The sequence below is a fragment of the Staurois parvus genome, unplaced genomic scaffold, assembly GCF_062004578.1.
Source record: "Staurois parvus isolate SC_StPar_1 unplaced genomic scaffold, SC_StPar_1.0 ptg000744l, whole genome shotgun sequence".
NCBI classification, from domain to species: domain Eukaryota; kingdom Metazoa; phylum Chordata; class Amphibia; order Anura; family Ranidae; genus Staurois; species Staurois parvus.
Genome location: NW_028318540.1, coordinates 471,368 through 485,037, shown reverse-complemented (window position 1 = coordinate 485,037; position 13,670 = coordinate 471,368). Strand labels below are relative to the sequence as shown.

The 13,670-nt window shown below is 41.7% G+C and overlaps 1 long non-coding RNA gene across 1 annotated transcript; it reads right to left on the bottom strand.

Moving 5' to 3' along the window:
- Positions 1–1,909: 1,909 nt before the first annotated feature.
- Positions 1,910–5,530, bottom strand: LOC149445190 (uncharacterized). Its single transcript, XR_016306435.1, has 3 exons — positions 5,277–5,530; positions 4,360–4,462; positions 1,910–2,821 (listed from the first exon to the last, which is right to left on the bottom strand). It is a non-coding gene; the product is annotated as an uncharacterized LOC149445190 (long non-coding RNA).
- Between the last annotated feature and the right edge of the window lie 8,140 nt (positions 5,531–13,670).

The window sequence follows — 13,670 nt, the reverse complement described above, 5'->3', positions numbered from 1 at the left end:
TATCTGCTCATTGTAATTGGGATAATGAGGGAATAACACACACCTGGCCATGTAACAGCTGAGAAGCCAATTGTCCTATTACTTTTGGTCACTTAACAAGTGGGAGGCACATATGCAAACTGTTGTAATTCCTACACCGTTCACCTGATTTGGATGTAAATACCCTCAAATTAAAGCTGACAGTCTGCACATCTAGTTCGTTTCATTTCAAATCCATTGTGGTGGTGTATAGAGCCAAAAATGTTAGAATTGTGTCGATGTCCCAATATTTATGGACCTGACTGTATTAACTAACAACATTTGTTCTTTTCTCCTTGTATGGTCTTCATGAAAATGGGGCTGATCGGCTTTTCTAACATGTGCTAGGCCGGTCCACAACACAATGGTGCTGGTTTACTATATAAATTGATTGATTGTCGGACAATCCAATCATATCCCCTTGATAAAGTCACGTGACTAGTGATGAAATGCGTCGGGGAGGAGTGTGCAGATGACATCACGACGTTGCCATTCATCGGGACAGCAGCTTGTAGTACTGTACAAACGGCTCTTGAAACGACATTACAGCAGGCAATAGCATTCATTAAGTGGGCCTGTGCTTTGCCTTGCTTTATATTATGGATGGTGTCTGTTTTGAGCTTGTACAGAACTCTGCTGCTGAGATGATACTGCCATCTTGTGTTTAATCAGTACATCACTGGATCTTCATCATACCTGGTGCAAAATACACCTCCGGAACATGAGTGTATTTCATATGTTTTAACTGATGAATAAAAGTTTAAAAGGATAAAGCACTATGTTGAGTTCTTTTTAATGATGAATACGGCTGATACAAAGACGCTTATCAGGAGGGAGCTTACTTTGGAGTCTTCATTCAGCAAGTTGATCTGAGTCTATATGGGATCAAAAGTGCAGTTAGACCGTAACATTGTATAATGTGAGGTCACACTGCATGAGGTGAGCAGATTTATGGTGGAGGATGTCTTTGCACGGGAATTGATGACAGATGCACATATTTTTCATTATCCAAAGGAGGGTTCACTGATTGAACACTTTATTGATTTTTTTATTGACTTTTATTTTATTCATACTTAAAATATTCTTTATTTTTTGTGTTTTTTGTTTTTTATATATATATATATATTTATTTATATATATATATATATTTTAATATATATATATATATATATTCATATATATATATATTATTTTTTATTTCAATAATATTTTTTCTACTATTTTTTCTTCTAATATATATTTAGTTCTTCACTTTGTTTTTTTGTTATATAATGGTTTGTACCATTGTTTCATGTAGCGCAGCATTTTTTCACTTCACATTATGATTGTACAAGCAGGCGTACGCCACCAAAAGTGTATTTCAAACGTATACGTGTGTATAGGATGTGCGTGGTTAGGGTTTGGGGTTAGTGGGGATTTGGGGTTAGGGGTTAGTGGAGGTTAGGAGTTAGTGGGGATTAGGGGTTAAGGGGTTAGTGGGGATTTGGGGTTAGTGGGGATTAGGGTTTAGTGGGGATTTGAGGTTAGGGGGTTTAGGGGTTAGTGAGGATGTGGGGATTAGGGGTTAGGGGTTAGTGGGGATTTGAGGTTGGGGGGTTGTAGGGGTTAGTGGGGATGTGGGGTTAGGTGTTAGTGGGGATTTGGGGGTTAGTGGGGGTTATGAGTTAGTGGGGATTTGGGGTTAGGAGGGGTTAGGGGTTAGTGGGGATTTGGAAATAGGGAGGTTAGGGGTTAGTAGTGATTTGGGGTTGGGGGGGTAGGAGTTAGTGGGAATTTGGAGTTAGGGGGGTAAAAGAGGGTTATGTTTAGTTGCGATTTCTGAATAGGGTATGTATGTTTTATTTTTTCCCCAGACATGACCACAAATTAAAGAAATACATAACACTTGTGTACATCTCAACCATATGTAATTTATTTAAAAAAAAATGAAAGTAACACAGAGTGCTAAATTTTCAGCAAAGTGTATTATATTTTTTTATGTAATAGCCTCAAGTTGCCATGACACTTGACCTGCTGTAGACATGTAGTAGTCAGTGAAAACCTCATGAATGTTGGCACCACTGGCGTTATGCACCATTGTCCCTCTTCCAATTTCTGCATCAACAAAACTTTAAACAGGTAGCCATCTTGAGCTCGAACAAAATTGTGAAAAACACATGTTGCTTTGACAGCAGCAATAGAATTGTCCATGGTTAGGACTATAGGGGTATGCAGCAACCACCACTTGTTTGCAAGTATCCCGAATGCAAACTCCACAATGCGTCATGCCCTTCTGAGATGGTAATTAAATATCCTCTTCTCCACAGTAAGTGAGCAACTGGCATAGGGTCTAAGAAGGTGCTCAGAGATAGAGATGGCCTCGTCACCAATGAAGACATATGGTAGGGATGGCTGACTTGTAACCGGAAGTGGACAGTCATTTGGAAGGTCTAGAGTATTGATATGAAGCATTTACCCAAACGGTGAATGGGAAAAAATACTTGAGTCTGAGCTGCTGTCATATGAACCATTGTCAATATATGTAAAAGAATAATTTTCATCAGCCACTACCAGCAGGACAAACGAGAATAATTTCTTGTAGTTGAAGTATTTAGTGCCACTAGCAACTGGCTTCACTATACGAATGTGTTTGCCATCTACTGCACCCATGGCCCATTCTTCTTTTGTAGTTTTTTTCATAACCAGATCTTTCAAGACATCCCAGATGAATCCGGATGTTTGATGGACAATTGCACCGTGAGTTGATTTCCCCAGCTTGAATTCATAGTGTAGGCTGCCTAAAGAATTACCAGTAGCTAGGTACCTGAAAGGAAAGAGACAAATAATTATTTATGTATTTTATTTTTTTTAGTAACTGAAATATGTACAAGGTGGCGTAGTGTGAGGATACATACAGTAAGTATCTCAGAGAAGAACATGAGACAAGAAGTGGAGTAGCGGCCACAAATGTCCCTATGTGTTTGCCAGTAACCTTGACTTCCTAAAGCCGATCCTGGAATTGAGGAGGTAAGCTAGCATCTATCAGACTTATGTATATTAATCTTAATAACCCACTGAATTACTTAAAAAAATTATATTACAGCACGCAGGCAAGTTGGAAGGAGGAGAAAAGAAGGTTATTAAGAAGGTGAAGATGAAGCATTGGCATGTAGCAATGCTGAAGACTTATCTATGAAGCTGCATGTTCTTGATAATTCTACATCATCCATTGTGCATGTTCCAGAACCTGAAGAGGCTGAGGCTTCCTCTCCAACCAGTCAAAGGTCTAGTGCAAGGTCTACTTCCTGCAGCAGACATTCCACCTCTAGATCTCATGGGGTGGAGAACACGGACAGTGCTGATAGACTGCTTAATATTGTGTCTGATATTTCTGAACAAATTACACATTATTTGCACTCAGTTTGATGCACTTTTTGAACGAGGTTTTACTAGAAAGGTACTTTGAGATGCATATAGCAGTCCAACAGTGTATCTACTCTTTCAGTTTTCCCCGCTAGCTCAGAATCCAGAAACAGAGGAAACATCATCTGCCCCACCAGTAATTCCCCTTCCTTCTGCCCCCAAAATAACCCCACAAACATACACTTCCAGCTTTGATTTCCCCACTAGTATTTATGAAACTCCTTATTCTAGAATACTTTATCCCATCCCTTTACCCATTCCATCCCCACAATCAGACCTCCTGAAATACCATCAACTTGTTCCCAATTGTCCCCCCCCAAGCAATCACCCCACACTACATACCATTTCATTCCACTTCAATCCCATATCTCCCTCCCAGCAGACCAACTCCACTACATGCACAACTGTATCCAACCTATCCACAATGCCCCCCCCCCCCCAAGCAAACCTCCTGAACAAGCAACAAATACTCCAAGGTATCTTCCCACAAGCAGATTCCCTGAAAAACCACTGCCTTCCACATATGACCAATATCCAAGCACCCCCCCCCCTCCCCCCCCAGAAAACCTCCTGAAATCAATACAGCGCTGCCTTTAAGTTTTGAACAATATTCCCCCATCCACCATCTAAAACCCTTGCAGTCCCTCGTTGAAGCTCTACCTCAGCCTCAGGAACATGTTGAAAAAACATACCAGAATTCATAGATCATTGCTTTGATAACAGCACCTACCTGTTCTGAAATATTTACATTTTTTACAATGTTATGTCATTTTCGGCTCATTTTTCACTATGTTTAGGTTTGTTAGTTTGTGCTTTGGAAAAGCATTACAATAAAAAAAATTGGTATAAAATCAGTAGGAGTGTGATCTATTTTCTTTGACAGTTGAATGTATTCATTGAGAGTCAATAGATAACAATTTGCATTACCAATAAAATTACCTTAATGTGACTAGTAATCTTTCAGCAGGCTCAACACTGTTGCTGAAGGTTGTGTTCTGTCGCTCCAAATGGCAGTATGGTAGTCCAAGCAAAACTGAAATAACTATATATATTATCACAATGAGACTTGGAAAAGGAAGAGAGCTTGAGTGGGGAGAGCAAAGGGTAGTAGATAAGTAAGGGTGAGAGGGAGGGAGAGAGGGATGGGGAGGAGGAGTGGGATAGGGAGGGAGAGAGGGATAGGGAGGAGGAGGAGTGGGATAGGGAGGGAGAGAGAGATAGGGAGGGAGAGAGGGATGGGGAGGAGGAGTGGGATAGAGAGGGAGAGAGGGATAGGGAGGAGGAGGAGTGGGATAGGGAGAGAGAGAGAGAGATAGGGAGGGAGAGAGGGATGGGGAGGAGGAGTGGGATAGGGAGGGAGAGAGAGATAGGGAGGGAGAGAGGGATGGGGAGGGATAGCAAGGAGGAGGAGTGGGATATGGAGGGAGAGAGGGATGGGGAGGGAGAGAGGGATATGGAGGAGGAGGAGTGGGATAGGGAGGGAGAGAGAGATGGGGAGGAAGAGAGGGATGGGGAGGAGGAGTGGGATAGGGAGGGAGAGAGATAGGGAGGGAGAGAGGGGTGATAGAGGGATGAGGGAGGGAGAGAGAGATAGGGAGGGAGGGATGAGGAGGGAGAGAGAGATAGGGAGGAGGAGAAGTGAGTTAGGGAGGGAAAGAGAGATAGGGAGGGAGAGACCTGATGGAGTGTAGGAGGAGTGGGATAAGGAGGGAAGGTGAGAGAGATAGGGAGAGAGGGATGGGGAGGAGGAAGAGTGGGATAAGGAGGGAGAGAGGGATGGGGAGGGAGAGAGGGATGGGGAGGAGTGGGATAAGGTGGGAGAGAGAAGAGACTCTCCCTCTCACATATGTACTTACCTGTTGACTGTCATGCGTGTGTAATTGAAGAACTTCTTTTCATGTGCATGGAGGTCATGATACATTACCCTGAACTGTCCACACTCTTCCCTGTTTGCTATAACTGGATGGAACCAGTATCCTTGCCTTCTCCTTCTATCCCTCTATTTTTCTCCCTTTCTATCAAGACTGCTGCAGTAGCAGTGGCAAATGCTGCCATAACCAAGGGCATAGAAGGATGAAACATGCTGAGCAATACACCAAAACAACACACCACCACACTACTCTCACCATAAAAACAAGGAAGTGTACAGGAAGTTATCGCCTTTTCTTTATGTAAGAAATTATCCTATTTCTGTTGGACTGAGCAAAAATAGCAGCTGTGTTCCATTTGCATGAAAATCACATTATTGTGAACCTAGACTCGTATTGGAATTGCATTACATTTGCAGCTGTCCAGTACAAACCGCACTGAAAATTCGCACTCTACCCGCTCAAAAAATGCATTAAATTTGTAAGGAATTGCATGTGTGTGAACCTAAGCTTAAGCCCATGTTTCCATGCCATCCACGTTAAGTGGCTTTCCTACTACCTCCTGAATCCGCCCAGGAAAAGATAAAATCTCCTACGGGTAATTATAAGCTTAATATGTAATTGGAAACTCCTGTTTCAGATGGCATACAATCAGGGCCAGGATAAGGGGTGGGCAAGAGGGACGGCTGCCCTGGGCACTGTGGTATCATGTTCGGTGAGGGGGGGCACCATGAGGAGATGGGGGGATTTTGAGTTGGGAGGGGAAATTTGGGGGTGGCAAGGGGTAAGAGTTGTTTTAGGAGGGGAAATTTGGGGGGAGTGCCAGGAGTGGTAATTTGGGGGGATTTGTGTTGGGATGGGGGATATGGGGGGGTGCTAGAAAATCAGATATGGTGGGGGGAGGGAATTCGTGCTAGGAGGGGATTTTTTTTGGGGGGGTGTGCTTATAGGGATAATTGGGAGGTTTTTGTGCTAGGTGGGGAAATTTGTGCAAAAGGATTTGGGCTAGGAGAGGGGATTAGGGGCACTTTGTGCTGGGAGAGGAAGATGGAGAGTGGGGGAGGGGGCATTTGTGTTTTTGGAGGGACATTTGAGGGGTAGAGGATTTGTGCTAGGAGGTTTATTTTTCTTTTGGGGGGGGTGTTGGGGACAAAGAGAGGACTTGAGCTGGGTGGGGGTGTGTGTGTGTGTGTGTGTGATTTTTGCTGACAAATGCTTAGACATCTTGGGGGGTGCAGTTTGGAATGTTTGCCCTGGGCTCTAGATGACCTTCTCTCGGCACTGCATACAATGCATATAAGATTCATGTGATTATTGTCTCCCCATTCCTGTGCAGCTGGGGTTTGTGATTCCATTTCTATTTGGTTCTGGGTGTCAATGCTGGTTCCTTGGGATTTCTTGGCACACAGCTGTGCTGCCTCTAAGGTCTTTCAAGTTGAAGTTGAATGACTTCTTTATGCCCTCTGGCAATTCTTGTGTGTTGAGTGTTACAAATGAATTGTGAAGTAGAACAAGAGAAATATTATTGTTTTTTGCTCAAAATTGTCGGTATTTTTTTCTATAGCGCAAAAAATTAAAACCGCACAAGCGATCAACTACCACCAAAAGAAACCTCAATTCGTGGGGAAAAAAATTAATTTAATTTGGGTGCAGTGTTGCATGACCGCGGAATTGTCAGTTAAAGTAACGCAGCGCCATAATGCAAAAAATGGCCTGGTCAGGAAGGGGGGTAAATTCTACTAACGGCAAGTGGTTAATGGAATTTGTATGAATAAAAACCTCTTTTATACATTTATGTTTAAATGTATGGCTTCATTAAAGGCCCATAGGAGACAATTTACTTTGTAATTATAATTTAGGTATGTAGCAGGCCTCAACTCACGACTATCTACCCACCCACATGATTGAAAATAGAAGTGCTTTGATGATATTGCAACAGTTAAATGGGTGATCTTTCAGCCCTTTTAGCATACAAAGGAATCAGATGGGTAGACAATCTTTGATTTCTCAGTTTATCAAGGTCAAGATGAATCTAAAACCTTCCTATAAGCATTATTGGCTACACTACATCCAGTTAAACCCTGTTCATTATGGCACACAACCTTGAGGACTGTTTTTCCAATGGCCATTTGCAGATTTGTGCCAGAGCTTTAATAATTTCTCAAGCAAACTCCTCCTACATCCTATTCCTTCCTTCTTACCATGTTCCACTTCAACTAACACTTCTAACACTTAAAAAAAGGCTACTAGCAGGTATACATTTCAGGCATGCAGATGCATCCACATAGCTGTAGTGGCCTGAAATTCCCATGCTATACCCAACAGGAGCCATTTTGATTGAACAAAGCAAACGTGTAGACTGTTTGTATTATCTGTACTGTTGTTATGCCTTCATGATTGGTTTTATTGTAACTACTGTTTATGTCTAGGAGCAAATTTCACACTTGTCTTCCTTGAAGCTTACTTGATTTTAATTGTATCCCATATTTGTTTTCTCACTCCTGGCGGATGATGCCTTTAGGAATTTAAAATATTTTTTTTTATTTATTTGATGCTCCCACCATTACATTTTTGATTTGTAAGAGTAGAAAATTGTCTACCAACTCTTCAAATGTTTAAGTATAGAAGTACTTTGATGATATAGTGGGGTGATCTGTTCTTCCAAGATACTAATTTAGTACTATTTTGTCTGCAATTGGGACTTAAAAATGATGTAAGTTATAATACTTTAAGAGTATATATTTCAGGTCTTTCAAAGGAACCAGATAGGCAATCTATGGTTTCTCAATTTCTCAAGGCCAAGATCAATCTAAGACCTTCCTCTCCCTCTTTAGTATGGCACACAACCTTGAGGATTGTTTTTTTAATTCCATATCCAGGACTTTGTCAGAGTTTTACTATTTACTCAAAGTCCTCCTACATGTTCCTTTCTTCTTACCATCTCCACTTCAAGTAATACCTCTAAGACTTAAAAAAAAAGGCTGCTAGCAGGAATACATTTCAGGCATGCAGACAGAGCTGGTGCTTCCACTAGGCAAACTAGGCAGCCGCCTAGGGCGCACTGCCAGCTAGGAGCGCCAGGGCGCAGCACAGGCCAGCATTCTCTCTGTTTGGCCTATGGACCTCTTCTGTGAATTCTTCATTTCTCTGCAGATTCCCCCTCTCCTCACACACAGGGAATGATGAAGTAGTGAGTGTACAGCTTGTATAATAGTGTAAATTTGCTGTCCCTTCAAAATAACTCAACACACAGCCATTAATGTCTAAACCGCTGGCAATAAAAGTGAGTACACCCCTAAATGAAAATGTCCAAATTGGGCCCAAAGTGTCAATATTTTGTGTGGCCACCATTATTTTCCAGCACTACCTTAACCCTCTTGGCCCTGGAGTTCACCAGAGCTTCACAGGTTGCCATGGAGTCCTCTTCCACTCCTCCATGAAGACAACATGGAGCTGGTGGATGTTAAAGACCTTGCGCTCCTCCACCTTCCATTTGAGGATGCCCCACAGACGCTCCATAGGGTTTAGGTCTGGAGACATGCTTGGCCATTCCATCACCTTTACCCTTAGCTTCTTTAGCTAATGACTAGAGATGAGCGAATTTCTCAAAAATTCGATTCGGCTGATTCGGCGAATTCCAGTGTGAAATTCGATTCGATGCGAATTTCTTCGCTACGAAGATGACTTATAAAAAGGGTTTCTAGGCTTCAGAGAGCCTTTAAATTAGTGCAGAACACTGTACCTTTAATTTAAATGCCCTTGGAGATGAGGAAAGAGAAGGAGAAGGAGAAGGATGAGAAGAAGGAGAAGGATGAGAAGAAGGAGAAGGAGAAGGATGAGAAGAAGGAGAAGGAGAAGGATGAGAAGAAGGAGAAGGAGAAGGATGAGAAGAAGGAGAAGGAGAAGGATGAGAAGAAGGAGAAGGAGAAGGATGAGGAGAAGGAGAAGGATGAGAAGAAGGAGAAGGATGAGAAGAAGGAGAAGGATGAGAAGAAGGAGAAGGATGAGAAGAAGGAGAAGGAGAAGGATGAGAAGATGGAGAAGGAGAAGGATGAGGAGAAGGAGAAGGATGAGAAGAAGGAGAAGGAGAAGGATGAGAAGAAGGAGAAGGATGAGGAGAAGGAGAAGGATGAGAAGAAGGAGAAGGATGAGAAGAAGGAGAAGGATGAGAAGAAGGAGAAGGAGAAGGATGAGAAGAAGGAGAAGGATGAGAAGGAGGAGAAGGATGAGAAGAAGGAGAAGGAGAAGCAGAAGGAGAAGGATGAGAAGAAGGAAAAGGAGAAGGATGAGAAGATGGAGAAGGAGAAGGATGAGAAGAAGGAGAAGGAGAAGGATGAGAAGAAGGAGAAGGAGAAGGATGAGAAGATGGAGAAGGAGAAGGATGAGAAGAAGGAGAAGGAGAAGGATGAGAAGAAGGAGAAGGAGAAGGATGAGAAGAAGGAGAAGGAGAAGGATGAGAAGAAGAAGAAGGAGAAGGATGAGAAGAAGGAGAAGGAGAAGGATGAGAAGAAGGAGAAGGATGAGAAGAAGGAGAAGGAGAAGGATGAGAAGAAGGAGAAGGATGAGAAGAAGGAGAAGGATGAGAAGAAGGAGAAGGATGAGAAGAAGGATGAGAAGAAGGATGAGAAGAAGGAGAAGGATGAGAAGAAGGACAGTTCTGTGACAGTTTCTGTCTATTTCTGACAGTTCTGGGACATTCACTCCATACAGCTGTTTCAACCGCTGTATGGAGGGAATGTCATGGAACTGTCAGAAATAGACTATTAATGACAGTTCTGGGACTGTCCTTCCATGCAGCGGTTGAAACATTGTATGTATTTGTTTCCATAAATGGATCCATTTATGGAAACAAATACATACAATGTTTCAACCGCTGTATGGAAGGACAGTCCCAGAACTGTCATTAATAGTCTATTTCTGACAGTTCTATGACATTCCCTCCATACAGCGGTTGAAACAGCTGTATGGAGTGAATGTCCCAGAACTGTCAGAAATAGACTATTTATGACAGTTCTGGGACTGTCCTTCCATACAGCGGTTGAAACATTGTATGTATTTGTTTCCATAAATGGATCCATTTATGGAAACAAATACATACAATGTTTCAACCGCTGTATGGAAGGACAGTCCCAGAACTGTCATTAATAGTCTATTTCTGACAGTTCCATGACATTCCCTCCATACAGCGGTTGAAACAGCTGTATGGAGTGATTGTCCCAGAACTGTCAGAAATAGTCTATTTCTGACAGTTCTGGGACATTCACTCCATACAGCTGTTTCAACCGCTGTATGGAGGGAATGTCATGGAACTGTCAGAGTCCCAGAACTGTCATTAATAGTCTATTTCTGACAGTTCCATGACATTCCCTCCATACAGCGGTTGAAACAGCTGTATGGAGTGAATGTCCCAGAACTGTCAGAAATAGACTATTTCTGACAGTTCTGGGACATTCACTCCATACAGCAGTTGAAACATTGTATCTATTTTTTTCCATAAATGACATTCTGCAGATACACTTAGAGGAGCGCTGCAGACACACTTTTTGCCGGCTTGGAATTATTCTTATTTTCATCCTACTTCTTCTTTTTCTTCTTATGAGGATGAGGATGAGGATGAAGAAGAAGAAGTAGGATGAAAATAAGATTAATTCCAAGCCGGCAAAAAGTGTATCTGCAGCGCTCCTCTAAGTGTATTTGCAGAATGTCATTTATGGAAAAAAATAGATACAATGTTTCAACCGCTGTATGGAGTGAATGTCCCAGAACTGCCATAAATAGTCTATTTCTGACAGTTCTGGGACATTCACTCCATACAGCTGTTTCAACCGCTGTATGGAGGGAATGTCATAGAACTGTCAGAAATAGACTATTAATGACAGTTCTGGGACTGTCCTTCCATACAGCGGTTGAAACATTGTATCTATTTGTTTCCATAAATGGATCCATTTATGGAAACAAATAGATACAATGTTTCAACCGCTGTATGGAAGGACAGTCCCAGAACTGTCATTAATAGTCTATTTCTGACAGTTCTATGACATTCCCTCCATACAGCGGTTGAAACAGCAGTATGGAGTGAATGTCCCAGAACTGTCAGAAATAGACTATTTCTGACAGTTCTGGGACTGTCCTTCCATACAGCGGTTGAAACATTGTATGTATTTGTTTCCATAAATGGATCCATTTATGGAAACAAATACATACAATGTTTCAACCGCTGTATGGAAGGACAGTCCCAGAACTGTCATTAATAGTCTATTTCTGACAGTTCCATGACATTCCCTCCATACAGCGGTTGAAACAGCTGTATGGAGTGATTGTCCCAGAACTGTCAGAAATAGTCTATTTCTGACAGTTCTGGGACATTCACTCCATACAGCTGTTTCAACCGCTGTATGGAGGGAATGTCATGGAACTGTCAGAAATAGACTATTAATGACAGTTCTGGGACTGTCCTTCCATACAGCGGTTGAAACATTGTATGTATTTGTTTCCATAAATGGATCCATTTATGGAAACAAATACATACAATGTTTCAACCGCTGTATGGAAGGACAGTCCCAGAACTGTCATTAATAGTCTATTTCTGACAGTTCTATGACATTCCCTCCATACAGCGGTTGAAACAGCTGTATGGAGTGAATGTCCCAGAACTGTCAGAAATAGACTATTTATGACAGTTCTGGGACTGTCCTTCCATACAGCGGTTGAAACATTGTATCTATTTTTTTCCATAAATGACATTCTGCAAATACACTTAGAGGAGCGCTGCAGATACACTTTTTGCCGGCTTGGAATTAATCTTATTTTCATCCTACTTCTTCTTCTTCATCCTCATCCTCATAAGAAGAAAAAGAAGAAGTAGGATGAAAATAAGAATAATTCCAAGCCGGCAAAAAGTGTATCTGCAGCGCTCCTCTAAGTGTATCTGCAGAATGTCATTTATGGAAAAAAATAGATACAATGTTTCAACCGCTGTATGGAGTGAATGTCCCAGAACTGTCATAAATAGTCTATTTCTGACAGTTCTGGGACATTCACTCCATACAGCTGTTTCAACCGCTGTATGGAGGGAATGTCATAGAACTGTCAGAAATAGACTATTAATGACAGTTCTGGGACTGTCCTTCCATACAGCGGTTGAAACATTGTATCTATTTGTTTCCATAAATGGATCCATTTATGGAAACAAATAGATACAATGTTTCAACCGCTGTATGGAAGGACAGTCCCAGAACTGTCATTAATAGTCTATTTCTGACAGTTCTATGACATTCCCTCCATACAGCGGTTGAAACAGCTGTATGGAGTGAATGTCCCAGAACTGTCAGAAATAGACTATTTCTGACAGTTCTGGGACTGTCCTTCCATACAGCGGTTGAAACATTGTATGTATTTGTTTCCATAAATGGATCCATTTATGGAAACAAATACATACAATGTTTCAACCGCTGTATGGAAGGACAGTCCCAGAACTGTCATTAATAGTCTATTTCTGACAGTTCCATGACATTCCCTCCATACAGCGGTTGAAACAGCTGTATGGAGTGATTGTCCCAGAACTGTCAGAAATAGTCTATTTCTGACAGTTCTGGGACATTCACTCCATACAGCTGTTTCAACCGCTGTATGGAGGGAATGTCATGGAACTGTCAGAAATAGACTATTAATGACAGTTCTGGGACTGTCCTTCCATACAGCGGTTGAAACATTGTATCTATTTTTTTCCATAAATGACATTCTGCAAATACACTTAGAGGAGCGCTGCAGATACACTTTTTGCCGGCTTGGAATTAATCTTATTTTCATCCTACTTCTTCTTCTTCATCCTCATCCTCATAAGAAGAAAAAGAAGAAGTAGGATGAAAATAAGAATAATTCCAAGCCGGCAAAAAGTGTATCTGCAGCGCTCCTCTAAGTGTATCTGCAGAATGTCATTTATGGAAAAAAATAGATACAATGTTTCAACCGCTGTATGGAGTGAATGTCCCAGAACTGTCATAAATAGTCTATTTCTGACAGTTCTGGGACATTCACTCCATACAGCTGTTTCAACCGCTGTATGGAGGGAATGTCATAGAACTGTCAGAAATAGACTATTAATGACAGTTCTGGGACTGTCCTTCCATACAGCGGTTGAAACATTGTATCTATTTGTTTCCATAAATGGATCCATTTATGGAAACAAATAGATACAATGTTTCAACCGCTGTATGGAAGGACAGTTCCAGAACTGTCATTAATAGTCTATTTCTGACAGTTCTATGACATTCCCTCCATACAGCGGTTGAAACAGCTGTATGGAGTGAATGTCCCAGAACTGTCAGAAATAGACTATTTATGACAGTTCTGGGACATTCCCTCCATACAGCGGTTTCCGGC